The sequence below is a fragment of the Cynocephalus volans genome, chromosome 3 (genome assembly GCF_027409185.1).
Source record: "Cynocephalus volans isolate mCynVol1 chromosome 3, mCynVol1.pri, whole genome shotgun sequence".
NCBI classification, from domain to species: domain Eukaryota; kingdom Metazoa; phylum Chordata; class Mammalia; order Dermoptera; family Cynocephalidae; genus Cynocephalus; species Cynocephalus volans.
In genome coordinates this window covers 187,120,163-187,138,570 of record NC_084462.1, presented here as the reverse complement: position 1 = coordinate 187,138,570, position 18,408 = coordinate 187,120,163, and the positions used below count along the sequence as shown (strand labels likewise).

The following is an 18,408-nucleotide window of genomic DNA, read 5'->3' as shown; positions in this document are numbered from 1 at the left end:
ACCCTGACCCCGACCATCACCCCTGACCCCTGATCCCTGACCCTGACCCTGACTCCTGACCCTGACGCCAACCCTGACCCTGACCGCAACCCCGACCCTGACCCTTACCCTGACCCCGACCCTAACCCTATTCTGGGCACTGTCGCGGGCCCACCGCCTTTGGTGTCTCCAACTGACTCCCCGCGCTGTGCGCCCGCACACTCCCTGTGCCTGTCCTGTCACGTTTCCCAGTGTGACGTCACACGCACAGTGCTTAGCAACCGTTGCCCAGCTGCACAGAGCTTGCTCCGTCCTGAGGAGACGTGCAGGCTGCGAGCGGACTGTCTGTTCCTGCCTTGGTTTCTCTTGATAGTTCGGCCCATCACCTGTTCAAAATGGGCAACTGGTTTAGTCAGTTTTTTTGTCCCCCTTTCCGCCGCCGTCCCCGGCCCCGGCCTCGCCATCCGCAACCACTCGAGGTCCCCGGCGGCGACCATGTCCCGCCTGCCCCGCGTCACCCCGCGGCTCCTGCACCTGCCCACAGCGCTGATGGCCAGGACCCCAGCCTGATGCGGGGCCGGGTGCCTTTGTCAGCTGGCATTTCCATCGCCGCCAACTGTCCCCCTTCCCGCCACCAGCCCCGGCTTAGCCTTCCTTGGCCACTCGAGGCCCCCGGCCCCAACCCTCTCCCCCTTGCCTGGGGTCACTCCGCGGCTCCTGCACCTGCCCCCAGTCCTGATGGCCAGAATCCCAGCCTGATGCGGGGCCGGGTGCCTTTGTCAGCTGGCATTTCCATCGCCACCAAGTGTCCCCCTTCCCGCTGCCTGCCCCGGCAACTCGAGGTCCCAGGCCCCGACCCTCTCCCCCCTGCCCGGCGTCACCCCGTGGCTCCTGCACCTGCCCCCAGCCCTTATGGCCAGAACTCCAGCCTGATGTGGGGTCGGGTGCCTTTGTCAGGTGGCTTTTCTATCGCCACCAAGAGGCACGACCCCATCAGGCAGGCTAACTTCTCCTCTGCGGGGATCCTTCCCTGGTCATTCAGGGGGGACGCCCCAAAGAAGCCCGTGCCCTCTGATCCCAACTCCCTGATGGTCAGACGCTCGGGCGCCCTAAGGATCCCCACTCCCCAGCGCCTCTTTCCTTCTCGGCCCAAGAAGGAAGTCCCTGCTATGGCATCTGGTCTCCTGTCCCGTCGTTGCCTGAAGGTGATTGAGGCGATGTCTCCCACCAGCCGCCTCTGGGAAGGCCATGCCGTTCCCAGCACAGACAGACCTGCTGGAGGTGGCCTGTCCCTAGGTAGGCCGCACCCAGAGGCAGAGGCGCCCCCTGCCCCAGCCCCGGGCCGCTCGCTGCTGCCAGGGCAGGAGCCACAGGGGCCCTGCAGCAGGAAACGTAGGAAGCCGATGCCACCGCCACTGCCCCTACTGGGGAGTCCAGATGAGCTGACCCCACCGCCTAAGGTTCTCCGTAGAGCAGCCAGCAAGACCAGGCCACCTCGGAGAGCACCGAGGGCGGCGGGAGCAGCAGGATCTTGGAGGATGAAGAGGAGGCCTTTCGGGAGGGGTCAAAGGAGAGGGCAGACTCCAGCGCCCCTCAGGACAGCCATCCCCACCTTTGCAGGTACCAGCTATTCCCACCGCCAGCACCACGGACTCCAGCCTTCCCACCCGGGCCCGACCCTATCTGTCCCTCTCCCTTCCCCCACCAAACACCAAACACTGAACACTGGGGAGGAAATAACCTGCACCTTCTCTAACCCTACTGCTTTGGCTGTCCCTGCTGATTCCCTTCCTCTCTTTAGGTCCAGTCCCATTCCAGGGGCTCCAACTAATGAGAATGGAGGTCCAGTCACAGCTGCAGGGCCTCCCATCTCTGCCCTCTCCACACCTCCCACTCCCGCTCCCTTCTCCTTCAGGCCTCCCACCTACAACACAATGGAGCCCCCTGCCCATCGTGTGTGTAGACCCCCCTCCTCCTCTTTCCTTCCCCACCCCGCCTCCCGTCCCTCCCACCAGGACCTTTGCATTCACCAGTAATCCCATTCCTTCAACAGTGTCCTCCATCACAGCCAACGCTTCTGCACACGTAACCCGGCAGCCTACTCTGGACCCTTGGGTCGAGGACATGGACACGACTCCTCCTTCCATGGCTGTAATCTTCACATCTCCCCAACCCTCCAATATGAGATTTCCCCCAGTTTACCAAGTCCACCTCAGGTGGAGGCAGACGCACTCTGCATAGCCAGGAGACAACAGCAGCCCATCTGGGGTCGAGGACATGGACACGACCCCTCCTTCCGTGGCTGTAGTCTGCAGATCTCCCGCACCCTCCATTATGAGCTTTCCCTCAGTTTACCAAGTCCACGTCATGAGGAGCTAAAGAGATTTAGCTAACACAAAGCAAAGGAAATAGTAAGTGTTGCTTTCCATTAATTCTGGAGATGGAAAGGTTAGGACTCGACAACCTTAAGGTAGCCTAAGACCATTATATCTGCATTTTGGTCATGGGGATGTTCATCAAGGCTGCCTTTCTCTGTCACTCCAAAAAATGTCTATAATATATAATTATGCTTATTGAAACAGAAAACGGAACATTTCAGGAATTAGAAGTAATTCGGCTTGATTTTCCCACAAATTTTGCCTATAAAATGAAGATAGTTGATCTGGAAGCTATCTGCTATAAAAAAAGGTTGTTTCGATCTTAATTTTCATGGTGAGAGAAATGGGCTTCTTTCAGCTCTGCAGCCTCCTATATATCTCTGTCCAACCTCAGTTTTGTGTTTGGAAAGAATCGAGTAGATGTTAAAAAGCAACATAAATAACAAAGGATACGTGACATATTTTGTGACTTATGAGAATGTGGAATGAAATGTGATCTAGCACAAATGTTCGTTTTATTTCAGTGTTTTACTGAAGAGGACAATGTCCAAGGTGCCAGAAAACAAGAATTTCCCCATCCTATTGGGACCTGAACTCTCCTCACACCTTCAGTAAATCACCCTCAGGTGCAACTCTTTTCTCGTACCTGGTATGTATCTTACTCAGTTTTTAGATAAGGGCCTCTGATAAGTACCAAGTAGGGGCCACACTAAAAGATTTGGGGGAGGGTCTCAGGCAGGCCAGTGTCAAATCAGGTCCAATTTAAGGAGTGCCCCAGCATACTGAGCTCACTAGGGAGTTATTGCTAAATTTCGCTTTATTTCTTGCTGGGATAATTAGGGTTCGGAGAAGGAAAAACAGGTGAGGAAATTAGGGAGGGAAACGAGAGCCTGAACTTCAGTTGTAGAAACCAGCACCTTGAATAATGACCACGAGAGCCCCAGGATGCTTCTGCTCACGGCCCCTCATGTGCGAGAACAGGCCGGTGAGGACAAGGGACCCCGGGCTCTCGTGCTCCCCGCGCTGGGCCAGGGTGGCTCCCCCTGCTCACCTCTGCCCCCGCCTCCGCTGCCTGGACCTAAAGGCCTACACAGTCAGCGCCTGTCGCCACTGACCTCATGCCCTCGTCGCCCCTCACCAACTGTACCCTGGTCACTGGGACGCCCCGCCAAGCTCAGGCTCCCGCTGGTCAGGGCGGTCCTCTGAGGACCCCGACTTTGTTCGCTCCCGAGCTCGGCTTCGAGCAGGCCATGGCCCTGGGAACAGGGACGGTCCCCACGTAGCCCCTGGGTGCCTGAGCCAGGTCCCTGCTCCTGCTCCAGCTCCAGCACCGAGGAGCCTGCACAGCACATGCAAAGGCTGGGCGAGCTCTGGCCGGTCCGGACCCCGCAGTCCCGAACAGTCCCCACACGCAATGTCATCAGGTGCCAGACACCAAAAGTCCCCAAGCATTGGAAAGTCCGCCTGGTGACTGGCGGGACCACGACCTTCGCCCTCGGCGCCTCCACCTGTCGCCCCGCGATGTGCACAGGCGCCCTCCCTGTTTGAAGGCGCGTTTGAAGTAGGATCAGACACTGCAAGGTGGGGAGTCACAAACGATTCATGGCCTCTTCCTTTCTCATTCCAGTGAATGGAATGTCACCCCTTTTCTATGTGTGTAACATCTATTTCCAAGGCTGATATACTTCTTAGTTTGTCAGGAACTTCACTTGCAATGTCTTGATCATAATTTTATGTCAATTGATAGTGAAGGAAATTGACTTTAAAGTCTGGTGGCCCTGTGTTTGCAGGTGTGGATGAAGCGGCCACCACTGACGTTCTAACTAAGAGAAACAACGCTCGGCCTCAACAGATCAAAGCTCATACCTCCAGGAGAAAGGAAAGGCGGGTTAGAGCAGTCACTGCAGGTATTTAATTTCAGTTGTATTTGAGTTTAAACATGGATTCTGAAGTGTAGTTACCTAGTTCTTGGTCTAACCATGGTTGTTCCATTGTTTCCAAGACCGGGGTTGCAATTTTTATCCACTTTGTTGCAATTGAATCGATTTTATCAAATGCACTGGTTTTGTACATTGGTCATCTTTGAAAGAAAAGGAGCCAAAATGCCGGGTACCCTTCAGGCTTTATTAAAGGAGGAAACACCTGCCGGGCAGCGCTCACAATGGCAGGGCAGGGGCTAGGAGGAGGACAAAACGTTTATATGGGTTGGTGGGCGCCAAAAACGCAGACGTGGGGGGGGAGGGAGTGCTGGTGTGTGGGACCAGGGCGACTGCTGCTGCGGGCGTGGTGGGCAGCGGTGACGGAGTCAAGATGGAGGTACCTCTAGGCGGGAGGGGGAGGGTCCTTTGGGAAACCACGAGGTAAACGTTTTCTTTGTTTGAAGAAACCACGAGGTTAGAGTAAAAGACTGGCCATACTGCACTCGATCGTATCCAAGGTGATGTGACCGCATCCAAGATGGGCCAGTCGCAACCGTGATGACATCGGTGACGCAACCGTATCCAAGACGGCGCAGGACACGTCCAAGATCTATCATTCTTACTGTAAGTTCCTTGCATATGTGAAGTTCTGAACACAAATCTTTATTTTGAACATCAAGATTACTATTAGTAGTAAAAAATATGTCCTGATTCAAATGTGTCTTCTGTCAAAATTCAGTTTGAGCTGTTTAATGCCTCAATATAAAATTTACGTAAAACTTTACTTTAAAAGCAAGCTTTATATCTTGTATATCAAATATAGAATTTTTTTCCTTTTTTCTTTTAAGCGGTGCAATTAGAAAACTATATGATGGCCATGTCTGATTGTAGTGCTTTTTGAGCAGTGAAAACTGCAAAGGTTGGAAACATTATTGATACATTACTTTTAAAGTATTTTTACTGCTGTTTTCTGCTAACACACAACCCCTATGTTTTGCACTTTGTGATTTCTCCCCTGTATAAAAGATTAAGAATCCTATCCTTTAAGACGTTATCAAAGAATTCAGTAAATTTTATTCCAATTCCTCTGGGTCTAAAATATGAAGATAGCATTCCTAAATATCTTGTATGCTTCTCTATGTGAAAGAAAGTCAACTCTAAAAGATGATTGGGTTCAAAGATAAGTAGTAAGATAACCTAAAGATCAGGAACACCACCATTGTATAACCATTTAAAGGCCCTCATGCTAATCTCTTTTCTACAGCCCCTGGATGAAGCTCTGAAGAAAGCCCTTACTGGTCACCTTGAGGAAGTTGCCTTGGCTCTACTAAAAACTCCAGCTCAGTTTGATGCTGATGAACTCTGTGCTGCCATGAAGGTAAACCATCCGATTTAAGCAAAACTCCCTTCCTCAAGAGAATGTATAGGGCAAGTCTGGTTATACTACTGTAGTTTAAACATCTAGTACAGTGCTTGTCAACCAGTGGTAATTCAATGAATGAACAAGTCAATAATTCAATGAATAAATTAATATATACTTGAAAAAAAGTGTTGGTGCTAACACCCTCACTGTGATGTTATTGCATGAGTCATATATCTGCAGTTTTAAAAATATCTTTACATCCAAGTATTGGCTACAAACCCATTTTGTTTTAGAGCAATATAATAGATAGATCTTATTGTCATTATTAAATATTGTGAGAAAAATGTACTGATTCAAACAAATTTGGGACACAAAAACTAGTTGATGTTCTAGAATGAAGATTTTTCTACATTTCGCCTTTTCTTCTCTTTCAGTGCAGGGCCTTGGAACTGATGAAGACACTCTGATTGAAATTTTAGCATCAACAAATAACAGAGAAATCAGGGAAATTAACAGAGTCTGCAGAGAGGGTAAGTTGTAATGTCCAACAGTACAAGTGCCTTAGTTGGAAAGGAAGTTTGATGTACTTTCTTAAAATTGAATGTGGCTGTTAATTATGGAGGCTTTGGAAACCTTACATTTTATTTCTTTATTGTTTGGCACATGTCTATTGAATGCTCACACTGTGATCAGGACACGTTCAAGTTTCTAGGATGCTGACAGGGGAAACAATATCCCAGACCTCTTCAAGCTTGCACTTTAACAGAAAATGTACTTATAGGACAAATGGCCACATATTATTGCAATGGAAAGCTCAATTCAGAGCATTGAATTTAAATAATTTTCTAAAAACATTTTCTATTATTCTGAGATTTATTTTATAACATTTTATAGAAACTTTTAAGTGTTTTTATAACAAAAAAATCTCTAAACAAAATATCTTTCACTTGTCCATGAAGAGGTAAAGAATAATTTTATAATTTTCTGTTGAAAACCTTAACTTTACCGTTATGAACATAAATGATTCAATTACTCTTTATCCCTAGATAAATTCATGGGGATGAAAGACTAGCCATGGCTCATTTTATTTTGTCAATGAAACATCTCATTTAAACGATATGCTCAGCACTAAAAGAGGATAGCTGCAAATTTTTTACTGTTTTCTTTCCCTAGTTTCCCTGAGTCTCTGGCTTTTTTGTTTCCCCACCCTAACATGTGGCTCTATAGAGGATCTTCCTGCTTGATTCTCACACCAAGAATAGAGAACACAACAGCTCTTGTATATGATTTTCAGAGAAATTTAATAAAGGAATCAAAAATAAGGAAGCTTTTAACCTCATTTTCTAAAATTCTGTCTCATTACCAGCATTTTTCTTAGATTCATGTATCAGTGATAATAATCAAAACAGGCATTATTATTACTTTTTTGTTTGATAAAACATAGTTTACAGAGGTAAATTATCCATATTTCTCCATTATACCCAAGATATACTCCAGTGATAGCTTATTAAATTGCCCTCTTTCCTAGTCAATCACAAATTTGGTTAATTTTTTGCTATTACAGCATTATTTTGTATAGTTCAGTAGGGGTGTCTAGACAACGAGTTTTATATACACACACATATAATTAGACTATATTTTATAATAGAATTTATAACTTTTAAAGTAAATAAATAGTTTGTGTTCCAACAATTACTCTGTCTTATCCATTTATGTAACTTTCTATTCATCCTATTGCTCAAATTTTGCCATGCTGTATTTTTGAATTATTTATTTGATAAGATGCACTTACTCAACTTATTCTTATTAGCAAAAGCTTTATGACTGTAGCTTTTCATTCACGATATTATCCAAATTGCTTCCACTGCCTATGGGAAATAAATGTGACGATCCGAAATTTCACCTCCTCTAATTTCTCTATTTTTATTAAAAGATGATAATATTTGGAAGTGTCCCAAAAGTCATAGTACATTATGGCATTGTAAATTATGAAACAATATAGAGATGCCAAATATTATCATATTATCATTGTTTATCAGTAGTTTACTGCAAAATCTATTTTTCTTATTCCTCAGAACTGCAGAGAGATCTAGCCAAAGACATCAGCTCAGACACCTCTGGAGATTTTCAGAAGGCTTTGCTTTCTCTTGCTAAGGTATAACTCAGATACTTCAGGAAATGCCTCTTCTTTTATGAAGAGTCAAATTTTAGGTTTGAGCTTTCTCACTTTCTCTAGAAATGAGTAACTAACTCTTTTTGTTTGTTTCCGTCTTACTAATATTAATTTTAATTGACACATTGTAATTATGTATATATGTATATGAGGAACAATGTGGAAGGATTAAATCAATCTAATTAACATATCCATCATTTTTTGTAGTGGGACATCTGAAATTTACTTTCTTAGTTACTTTGAAATATACAACGCATTATTATTGACTATAGTCACCCTGCTGTGCAACAGATCTCGACACTTACTTCTCTGGCGTGTCTGAAACTTTGCACCATTTGGCCAACAACTCCCCGTTTCTGCCCTCCGTTCCCACCCTCTTACCCCCATCATTGTGCGCTCCACTTCTGTAAGTTCAGCTTTTTTTAGATTCCACATATAGGTGAGATTGTGAAGTGTTTGTTTTCCTGTGTCTGGATAATTTCACTTAGCATAGTGTCCCTCAAGTTTATGCATGTTGTCTCGAATGACAAGATTTCCTTAGCTCTCTTTTTTTCTCATAGAATATTATTTATCTGGTTTTAGGAGAATGAAGTAAGCCATGTGATTACATGTTACAGAAGACCTCTAATGGGATTGTTTTTTCGGGGTGACTGATGTGAGGAGCTCGGTGTAATGAAGACTTGGCTGATACAGACGCCAGGGTGAAAAGCAGTTACGAAATTCTGCTGGAGTCATTCCCCCTGCCTTAGGTGGGCTTCCCACCAGATTCCTTTCATTTGAAAGGAAATATAACATCCTCCCAGAGGTCAATGGCTCCTTAATGTTCATTCCCTGAATAAGGGACACCTTCCAAGAGAAAAAAATGTAGTCTTTAACTTTTCAATAGACCTCATTATTTGTAAAGCCCAAGAGGATTAAAAGACCACAATGAGAATTTGATTTTTCATTCCAAAGTAATTGTTTTGTTGAGAAAACTCTGAATTTTCATTTTACCAGGTATAAAAATGGGAAAAGTAATTTTGTATTAAGGGAAGTGAAAAGAGTAAGCACATCTAACATTGTTTTAACAGTGAATGTTGGAATGGATTGTAGATGTTAGTTTCTATTGTAAAACTATTGTAGGATTAATGTAATAATATAACTATAATAGCATTTATATACTTTCGAATATATGGTTTTATAGAGTGAGATTGCTGGTTATTTATGTACCAATCCGTTGGCAACATTAGAAAAATGCCATTTTAATAAAGCCTGGATTTGTTTAAAAAAAAACAAACAACTGCTATTTGTATTATGCCTTCCTTGTGGAATTGTATTCACTATATAAATTCACCACAATGAGTCAATAAGGATAGAAATTTACTTATCTGCCACCACCTCCTTCAATATACCAGGACATTATTTTGCACATAATAGGCACTTGTTAACTGTTTGTTGAATAAAGGCATACATATCCCATCACTTTGCTTGAACAGTCCAAAATAACTTTTCAGGTCCTTTGGAAGTTTCATTATTTAATAGAAATTTTTCAAGCACCTCAAAAATAAGAGTTAGCATTTGAATAATTGCCCACAATAAAAAATTATTCTTATTTGCTGGTGACATTTCTGAATTTACTTTCCATTTTAAGACTATCATTTATGGAGGCTCCATGGATTAGTGTGATCCAGGAAGATGGTAATTAACATTTCAAAGTTAACAGAGAGTGTGCTCCTGACAATAGGGCAGGGATTAGCTTTTTTCACTTACAAAAGGGAAAAATCAGTAGTGTAGTAAGGGTAAATTTTTACAGCTTTTAAATTACAGAGTCAGAATTTGAATTGAGAAATTCTAACATCAAAATGCAAGATCGAGGTTATGGTTGAATTATTGATTTATAAGTACCATTTGCTAAAAATTACTTTGGACAATAAAGAGTAAAAAATCTTTTTTAGAGAGTTCCTTAGAGTTATTTTGACATGAAGCATAATCTTAAAGCAAATTAATTCAACAAGCACTTATTCTGCAAACTCATGTGTGTCTTAGTGTTTACAAGAGATAGAGATATCCCTTTAGAGACAGTGTGGACGATACTTGACAAACAAAATAAGGTCCCTATCTTTAAAGAACATGCAGTCTCACTGTTGCCTACTCTGATTGTATTGGGCACAAAACAGCTGCCTGGGAAATCTTTAAGGAGACCTAACATTCCTGTGCAGATACCACTTCAGCAGATAATGAAGTGTTTACATTTTTGCCTCTTGACAGGCTTTATATGAAGCAGGAGAAAGGAGAAAGGGGACAGATGTGAATGTGTTCACTACTACCCTCACCACCAGAAGCTATCCCCATCTTCACAGAGGTAACAAGAAAAAATTTTGTTTATGGAGTTTTTTTATCAGTGTCACTCCTATATCAAATGGGCATAGTGCGCCCCACACATTATTACTATTTATTCATTTGTCCAACTTTGTACAGCCACTATTTTATAGTATTTGAAACAGTTTTTGTGACTTTGGCTTGTCAGACATCATTTCATTATTTTCACTGTTTTTATTCATCTAAATGATTTGGAACAAATGTGACAGAAGCCATATATGAAACAGAACAAATAAAATTACAATGAAGATAAACAAAAAAACTCAGGGCTAAATGAAGAAAAGAGTATGTAGGTATTCCAGAAACAAACAAAGAACCCAAAAAGAGTTCTGGCCTTTGAGCACAAGATTTAGTTAGCTCTGTGCTTTCTGGAAGCCAAGACAAGAGGAAAGTCATGATGATTACCTAAACTACGTTGTTATACTAGCACACTGTTTTCCCATGCTAAACTTAAGAGAAATTTACTGCACAGAGATTTCTGTAAGGGAAGATCAATTTGCTATGGCACTTAGCACTGTGGTAGTAAGTATATTGTTGTCAATCACGTGCCATTTCTACTACTGTCAACACTTACAAACATTTCCCAAAACATACAGGAGTACCAAAATGGCCATGCGAGTTATGTTTCCAGGAGAAGATGAAGTATCCATATTATGCTTAGCTATGAAAATAGCTTTAAAATGTGTGGTTGAAGTTCAGTTATCCCAAGGAATTCCCAGAACCAGTCTCCCTGATTTTGCTAAAGTTTGCTAAAGAATAGGATTTTTTGTACATCTCTTAGTTTAAACTTAATAATCAGTGTTTCAGAAATACACCAAGTACAGTCAGAACAACATGAACACAGTTCTGGACCTGTAGCTGAAAGGTAACATTGAGAAATGTCTCACAGCCATCGGTATGTAGTCCTAGAGCTGAGAAAGTTTCTAACTAGAAATGGTATTTTCAATGCTGCCCCATGCCTAAAAAAAAAAAAAAAAGAAAAAAGAATTGAAAACCCCACCCATACACATGTCCAGTTAGTAGTCATCATCGGGGTGATTTTCCACAGGAGTCCTCCAGCCACGCTGGTAGGAAACTTGGTACATATTCAGCAAGCTGATACACTGGCCACATGAATGTGTGTATGTGTCCAATGGACTCTGGTCCTGCAGCTACAATACTATGGGCAAAAAGACAAAAAAGTTATGGGCACCAATAGAGGGAGTTCTTGTCTTTCTGGCAGAACACATGCCAGCTTACCATCCTGGAAAGAATGGTTGCAGAAACAGAGCTGCTACCGCTCTTTGCAACAGCATGTCCACTGGAGAGGGCCCACCCTTGTGGGGTCTCTCATTTAAGATCCCGACTTTCAGCCATAACCACCACATCCACCCCTTCAGGGATAGGGGTTGGGTGGACAGCCTTAGTCCCTTTTTCAGAAACCATTGTAGCATTCAATCATTCCCACTACCTGGGGATGATAATGCACATGTAATTTCCACTGAACAGACAACTGGGAAGCCTACTTCTGTACTTCATATCCAGTTCCATTATCACTCTCTATGACTAGGGGCCAACCATACATTGCCGTAAGGCTATCCAACATCTTAATAGTACTTACCTGGTCTGGGACCTTACTAGACCATATGAACAGAAGACCAGTAGCTGTATCAATGACTGTGAAGATGCACCTGTAGTTCTCTGACTTTGGCCTATATGCATGTGGCACCTGGTGAGGCATCAAGGGTATATCTGCCCATCAGGGGCATTTTTTCTCAGGTTTATGAAGCACCCAGTGAGCCATTGACTGCACAGTCTTGCAGCCAGCATACTGCATTCTTGGGTTTATGTGGCACCTGGTGGGCCATCAACCACACTGGCGTGGTCCACGCCATGGCAGAGTCCTGAAAAGAATAGCTTTAGCTGCCCTCTCCAAGTTGGCAAGGCCACCGGAGGGAGAGCTGCTGGCAGGACCACGGCCATGAGCACTTGCTTTCACTGTAAGGATCTCTGCCTCGGCATAGTGGGGCTGCTTTTCCTTTCTCTTTTGATGTTTTGGTCAGTGTGGCAGTTTCCTGAGTTTCCAAAAGATGCAGAAAATGACACACAAACAGTTGTTGCCATAAAATTAGATAGTCCCACCAAAGATCCGGGAAGATTGAACAATTCCAAATTGTCCCTTTTGAGTCAATTAATTATGCCAATGAATATTTCAAAAACATTGGTTACGACTAATCATGAGCAATTGTCTTTACCAGAGAAATTAATAAATAAAAGAAGTCCCCATCCTCTTCCCACCATCTGGGTAGATGGTTACATGGGATATAAAATGGGGAAAGGAAAAATTTGGTATCCCCCTAGGGGACGTCCAAAATATGATGTAAGTTGGCAAACATCATTTACTGGAGATTGTATTAATGGCAAGAGAATGGTTGGTATTAATGGGAAATTATATGATTGGGATAAATTAAGTATATGGGAACAAAACCGTAGAACCCCCTTTACTTGGTGGTGTCCAGTTTTAATAAATCATTAAAAATCAGGTATTGGGATAAAAATGTATGCTGTAAAATTATTAAACCTGCAAAATTAGATCTTAGAAGAATAAGAGAGTACACCTAGTTTTGTGAGGGATGGTGCTGTGCACAAGGACACTTTAACATTTAGATCAAGATTACAGGGCCACAGAAATGTTAACATTTTTCCTTTTAGCAAAGTTGTATTTACATTTAAGAATAGATATAGGTTATCTACAAAATAGCTGCCACCCTGTTAATAGGGTGGATATTAACCACAGCTTGCTAACAGAAAAAGGTCACAAGATAACTTCAAGACAATGAAGGGATGGTTTCGATCTGATAACCTGATTCCAGGGAAAAGAAGCACGAGTTGATCACCTGAGACATGCTGACAAAAGGAAAGGACTGGCTGACCTCTAAAAAAGTTTCCTCCTGGCTTTTTGGACTATTGATATAAGTTTGCTGATACAATAAAAATAGTACCCAAAACCCCCCTGCAGAGAAAAATCTAAACAAAAGGCATCGTCTCATGCTCTGCTGGGCTCCAGCTGCAACACACTGACAGCTCACAGAGAGAGAATGTGCATATTGATGCACTGAGGTCTCCGTCTGTGTTTGTTATTTTCACCAACCCTCCTCATCCCTTTTTCAAGGGCCCTCAACTGGACTGGACCTGGTCTCCAGCACCACACAGTCTTGCAGCCACCATGCTGCATTCTCCAATGTAGCCACCCACCTACATCAGCTGCTGGAGCTCTCTCCAGCCATCTTACCTTAGCCAGTGCATCAGCTTCATCATTGCCTGGACTGGCTAAGGGGAAATGTCCTATGACATGGAAAATACTTACTTCCTTTTCATGTCCTAATTCCTATAACCCTTGCCACATGGCTTGTCCCCACAGGGGTCGGTGACCTACCATCCATCACAGATATTTCCAAGTACATATCCAAAGGTTAAGATCCTTATATATGACCCACTCATATTGTTCCAAATGAACCTAGCAGCATTGGAGCCACCTTAGTTAAATTTGCAAGAGAATCAGAGGTTAGTAAGACATCATCTATATAATGAAACACTATAACCATGCTGGGCCTAGTCCACTTAGCTAGGTTCCCAGCCACTAAACCATGACAGATGGTTGGGCTATGCAGGTAGCCATGGGAAACACTTGAATAGTCCAGTGCCTTTCCTTTCAGGTGAAGGAATAGAGAAAAAAAAAAAAAAAACACTTGCAAGGTCCAGTACATAATGATAGGTTCTTAGCTGAGTTGTAAGCTGATCCATCAAGTCATGAACTGAACTCACAGCTGCGTGCAAAGGAGGCACTACTTTGTTCCATTCCCAATAATCCACAGTCATTCTCCAGGTACCAACAGGTTTTTTCATTGGCCATACCAGGGTGTTAAAGGGCCTGTGTGTGGGGTGAATGACGCTGACCTTTTCTAACTCCAATATAGTGGCACCTATCTCCACATGTCCTCCTGGCAGGTGATACTGTTTCACATTGACCACACGCACTGGCTTGGGTAATACTTGTGTGTCATGTTTAGCATGTACCCGTAACACAGCCTTCACTGTCTTTATCTGCAACAGGAATTATCCAACCATTGCTTGCAGGTGTAGCCTACAAAGTACATCTATACCCAACATGTATTCAGATACGGGGGATACATACACAGCATATGCATGAGGGGGAAATCGTCCAATGCTCAATGGCAAAGACATAGCTTTGACTGTAATAGTCTGTTCTCCATAGCCATCAACATTTACTGTGGCCCCAGAAACTTACCTGGGTTGCCATGTATCAAGCTACAGTCTGCACCGGTGTCCACCAATGCTAACACACATTGTACATTTGTCTCAAACCAATATATTACTGGTTCAACATGAGGCCTCTGGTCCTCTTCTGCCCTGCAAAGAAGAGCACCCTGGCCTGGTCCCTAGCCAAAAGAGAACGGTCCATTCACCTCTACAGAAGTCACCACAACATCCTTCAAATACACTGGGTGTACATTGCCACCTGTTTCTGGATGTTTAGTGAAAGGCTGTTTGAGGCACAATTGTTACCACAAGGCAAACTAGACTGCATTTTGTTGCTGGTTAATTTTTTCCTTACAACTTCCTGCTGTGAGCAAGTCAAACCACATCTGCATATGGCTGGTCTTGCTCAGTTCCTTCAGGGTAATATCCTGAGCATTTCTTGGGGATTTAGTCCTCACCACCTTTTGGACCCTCTTTGCTTGTCTCCTCCCCTCTGCTTCAGTCAGACTGGCCATCATGGTCACCACTTCATGTATAGGATGACCAATGCATGGGGCCAGTATGGCAATCAGTGATCCAAAGGATGTTGATGGAGCATTTTCAGCACTACGTCTCTCATGTTGCCAGTGAAACATTCATCATGTAAACATTCAGATGTTTACATTAAACATGAACTGTCACATCCCCAGCTCCCAAATTAATTGAGCCAGCTAGCATACAATTGCCACCTTCTCACAGTTTTGGGCAGTTTTTTGGCATTTGTCCACGTGGTCTGGACAGCTGCATTCACCCATTCCATCAAGGAGTAGTTATCCTGTCTTTGTGCATATCTGTAGCTGTTCTGTAACCACTGCCACAGGGATGGATGTGTGGTGGTGGAAACCAAGTTTTCCATCTCCTCAGCAGAGCACATCACATCACACCATCTACCCCTAGGTCCCACAGCCATAAAAGCCAAATAGCTAGAGATTCATCCTGTTTCTGCTGGAACTGTTTCCCTAAGTCCAACAACTCAGTTTGAGTGTAAGGGACATACCTAGTGAATTGGGTCACTAGTGGGTTGCCTACTGGTTGTCCACCTGGTCCCATATGTTTCTTATTCTTCAGTTTCTGATGCACATGTCATGCCAGGAAACACACAGTCTCCCCCAACTCACCATCAGGTTCATCATTGTCCCCGGTGGTGGAAGCAGGAGTGACCTGTAGCTATACTTCAGCCTCCAGAACAAGTACCTGTGCTTCCAACAAGTCTGCTTTCTGCTGTAAATCTTGAAGCCACACTGCTTCATGGAATGCCTGGTCCATGTTGACTCATAGTACAGTGAGTAACAGCCAGACCCCAGTCAACAGGAAAGTGACCACTGGGTACCACATACTCAAGCATAGCCACATTTCCTCCCCTTTCCAATGGCTAGTGGCTCCCTTACCTGTTTGGAATCCTGCCAACTACACCAATTGTTGGGCTGGATCACAGACCCCTCTGCTGCATCCTGTGTAGCTCTTGAGTCAGGTAAGCAAAAGGAAAATAGACCAGCTGCCAGCAAAGTGGACGTGCTTTATTTTCAGACACAAGTTCTGCTGATCAGCAGTTCAGAGCTGCTATCTTCCATACTGAAAAAGTACACAATAGCGACAAGAGCCAAAGGGTACATGGGCTTGCATGCGCACTAACTCTACTCATACATAACTTGTTTACGATGGATGTGTTTGGAGGGACATTCAATACATGGCAATGAGTTTTGACTTAATTGTGGCAAACAAGATAACTCTAGTCACAAGGTCAGAATGCCTGACATGTACAAATCCTGTGACCCTGGGCAACTCACTCATCTCCTCATATCCAATATTTTCATCATTATTACATGGCAGAATGACACTGGAAGATCCTTCCTGAACTATCACGAAGAATTATTGGAATAGAGAAAGCACCAACATATCTCTAGATAAAAAATGTGCTGACAGACTAGGCTTGAGAGAGCTCCAATCTGGAAAAAGTGAAGGTAGAATGAAGTAATGGGAATGTGTTAGGCAGCAATGTAGACAGATACTCTCAGTTATAACAGGTTTCCCTCTGCTCCAAAGCACACCCTGAAGACCCATCCAATATGTAGTGATTTCCTAGGCTCTTGCCTATCCCTCACCCAGCTCACGTCTCCTTGCCGAAAGTTGTTCCAAATTTACCAATATCACCCATTCTTTGATAACCTCTAGAGAAAGTAGTGTCACTTGAATCTTCTTCACTTTCGGACTTATGCTCAATAATTGCTCAGGACATGTAAAGATAAAATCTGTATCTTCTGTGACTCTTCTGTCTCTGCTCTGAAGCTCTAGTGAGAGTTCAGATCAGAGAGGTGTCCTTTCAAGTACGATTTCTATTTGTAGAATCCCCTTCTTCACACTGTATAAGAACTATTTTGTACACCCTTTCTCCTCCCACCTCCCCCAAATGGGACCATCTTACAGTATCTCAGACTTCCTTATGGAATTCAGTTTCTGGAAACTAGGTTTGCATAAACTTGTGTAAATTCAAACCAGAAGTGCTAAGCAGGCTACACAGTACACAAAAGAAACAAATTTCACTTTGTTAAGAAGACACCGAGGCACTCCACAAATACAACTGACTCGTAATAACATTCATTCTGCACACAGTTCACAATTATCTCTCTGGGGGGCAAAAGGACACACTTTTTTTCTTAGCATGCATTTCTCTGAGTTTCCTCCTTTCCCATGGTTACTTGGTATCTTGAACCTTGTTAATAGGACAAGAAGACATTATTTGCATAACTGTAAAGCTGTTTTCCGGTCAACCTGGAGCTGCTAACTTACAAGGAGACATGCATTATCCAGATCTCAAAAAACAAAGGAAGACACCAATAAAGCTATGCTTATTCCACCCCCAAAGCAATATCCTCCAGAACCTTATGATAACATCAAGGATGAGAACAGGAGCCAGATGGAGACTTGGGAAGATTTTGCACCTGGCCCCTTACATGTCCCCCTCCACCTTTTCACTTCCCACAGTCTATCCTTTCGTTCTCCTCCTTAAAACTCCTCAGTAAACCTCAGTCTTTGAGATGGTTTTAGTCTGGCCATCTTCAGGTTTACCAGAGAGATGGGATAGCCTAACATCTCTCCTCAAGTTACCAGTATTCCCGAATAAAGCTGACTTCCTGTTTCACCAACAATTTCACTTTTGGGTATTTTGTTTCTGTTTGGGGAAGGCAGCTGGACTTGGGTTCAGTAACAGATTTTGGCGAGCCTCAGACAGGAGCTGAATGATCTGGGGTAACGGGTTTTGGGGAGCCAAGCCAGGGCTTTTGTTTGAGACAGGCAGCAGGACTTGGGTCGGTAACAGGTGCACTCCATAATCCTTGTGCTTATTTACACGTGGGGTGTCTGAGAGTTAAGTGCCCAGAAAGTCCCAGCATTCATCTATCTATCTGTCAGTCTGTCTGTCTATCTATCATCTATCTATCTATCCATCTTTCTGTCTGTCTGTCGATCTACCTATCTGTCTGTCTGTCTGTCTGTCTTTCTATCTTCCTATCTACCCATCCACTTATCTATCAAATCTGTAGTTATTCGAGTTATTTTTTTCTTTTGTGATAGACCTAACCTTTGCCTTCCCTTCTCTGGTTTCAGCCACAAACTAGGCAAGGAGTTCTGCAAAGCAGTTTCTCAGAGCTTCTGTTACTACAAAAATTTCTCTTCAAACTGGGAAATGTACACAATTATGGACTGAATTGTGTCCCCCCAAAGTTTAATGTGTTGGAAGCTTGGTCCCCACTGTGACAGTGCTAAGAGTGTGGGAAATCTTACTGTGGTAGCTGAAAGGTGGTGTATTGGAGAGGTGATTGGATTATGAGGACTGTCTCCTGTTGAATGGATTAATCCATCGATGGTTTAATGGTGGTTGTGGGCAATGTTCTTAGGGCTTTAAAAGGAGAAGGAGTGAGGACTTAGGTCTCTCTCTGCTCT

General features: G+C 43.7%; 1 pseudogene; it reads left to right on the top strand.

Annotated features, from left to right (window-relative positions):
* Positions 1-3,475: 3,475 nt before the first annotated feature.
* On the top strand, positions 3,476-15,629 carry LOC134372900 (annexin A1-like; annotated as a pseudogene).
* Positions 15,630-18,408: the final 2,779 nt, after the last annotated feature.